This window comes from Lissotriton vulgaris, chromosome 1_1, assembly GCF_964263255.1.
Source record: "Lissotriton vulgaris chromosome 1_1, aLisVul1.2, whole genome shotgun sequence".
Classification (NCBI taxonomy): domain Eukaryota; kingdom Metazoa; phylum Chordata; class Amphibia; order Caudata; family Salamandridae; genus Lissotriton; species Lissotriton vulgaris.
Window position 1 is genome coordinate 1,143,883,203 of NC_141685.1, and position 2,248 is coordinate 1,143,885,450.

The window sequence follows — 2,248 nt, forward strand, 5'->3', positions numbered from 1 at the left end:
AACTGAAGCAAAACTCCTAAACAATCTCGGTAGTAAAGAGGTTATGGGTGACACCGGCCTAACATGGCAATCTATAAGTTTTAAATATTTAGGCCTTGACTTTGAGAAAGACCTAATATCTACTCTCCATACTAATGAAAACTTGGTCTATAAGAAGATATCCTCGTTATTGGAAGGGTGGTCACCTAAATACCTCTCATGGTGGGGCAGGGCTGAAACCCTGAAAATGATGGTGACTCCCTTGGTCTATTACCTTGCTAGCATGCTCCCGATGACTTTTTCCTCTGATTTTTTTAACAAGATCTATAAGCTCTTCAACACGTTCCTATGGCAGGGTAAGAAGCCCAGAATATCATTGAGTAACCTACAGCTTTCTAAGGAAAAATGCGGTCTGGGTCTTCGTAACTTTAGGAACTATCAAACTGCATTTCTCTACAAGCAAGGAGCCAACTGGCTGTCAGTGCACCCGGACTATACTCCAGTATGGCTGGACATAGAAAGGTCACTCATTGATAGAATGCCTTTATCGGCCCTCCTCACCCTGGATCTATCTCACCATATGTTCTCCTGAACACCAAAAGAGCACTTCTACGAATAGACCACCTTTATAAGTTTAAAATAAATAGATCCAACAGGACCTCTTTATGGAGAAATCCCTCGCTCCGGATTGAAGGTAGCATGCTCTACTGGGAGCACTGGTCTCACAAAGGTATAAATCTAGCTAAAGACCTCTTTACAGGACCCCTCCCGTTACCTTTCTCAACCCTCCAGAGCCAACACAATTTAACCCCCATGGATTTCTACGACTTCCTAAAATTGAAATCTCTCCTTTCAACACGCTCTATTAAATCCTATGATCCATCATTAGTCTCTCAATTGACATTGCAAATGAAGTCTGGTCACTCTGTCTCCAAAATATACAAGCTCCTGTCACCTAACCCAAGGAAAGCACATAAACATAATGAAGTTAAGTGGGAATCCGAACCTAACTCCACTGATATCTCATTCGATTAGGGGGAAATATATAGCACAGTGTTCTCTAATAAAATATCTCCTATTCTATCACAGACTAAGTACATGTTACTCAATAGGTCATATTGGACGCCAGAAAAACTTTTTAAACTCCACCTACGCGACAGCCCGACATGTTGGAACTGTAACTCTGCTGATGGTGACTTCACCCACATGTTCTTAACCTGCCCCACCATACAGCCATATTGGGATAAAATCTACAAATGTATAGGCTACATTTTCAACACTCATCCTCCCAGGGAGTGTTCATATATTTTACTAGGCGTCCTGGATCCAACTCTGGTCAATGATAACGATCGACATCTGATGGACCTCTTGCTTACCCTAGCCTGTAAGGTTATATTGTGCAAATGTAAAAATGCTAATGACGTGTCCTTTAGAATCTGGCAAGAAGGGCTGTCCTTCCTAAGAGGTGCAGACAACCCGGCACTTCATTCCTCCCCATGGTGCAAGAATCACCGGAAACTTTGGAAATCCCTAGACGCCTCTTTTTTTTTTTTTTTGAAAACCTTTATTGTGCATGAGAAAGAGAACAAATACGGGCCTACAACCAACAGGCCGGCCACGATACTGTAGGCACAGGTGCAAGCAATACGGTTCCCCAGCGGCATCAGACAATAAAGCAGCAAGTAGTAGCAGTTACACGGTATGGGAATATGTCGCCAAGGAAAGGAGCAATGAAGGTTTAATTTTTAAAGTTTTTTGATCTAAATATAAGTCAGTGAAGAATAGATTCGAGGAGAACTGAGTCCATACATCAGCTTCACAACATGAGTAGGCAGCATAGTTAATAACAACAGTAGCGAGAATCACCCTACCAGTATGGCAGTATAAAGCAAAATAGCAGGAGCATCAGTACACAGTTACGCACCACCTACAGCGCCACCCACTCCCCACTAATCCCATGTCAGACCCAGAGCAGAAAACAGAACAAGAAAGCGCAGGAATGTTAGAAAATAAGGCCCATAGAAACTAAGAAGAAAAATTAAATCTACCCCCCCACCCTACATCAATCCGGAGGCTACGGCCTACCCCCCCCCCCGGTAAAGTGCCTGTCGCCCTTTAAAGAGCCCGAAATATAGAAAAGAGAAAAGAAGGAAACGAAAAGAAATATAAAGTCTCAGTCTTGAGTTATAGGGAGGAAGAAAGAACAAGCCAGTCTACCACTCCCAAAAGAAAAAGGAAGGACGGGGAGGAGCCCTAACAATAACATAAT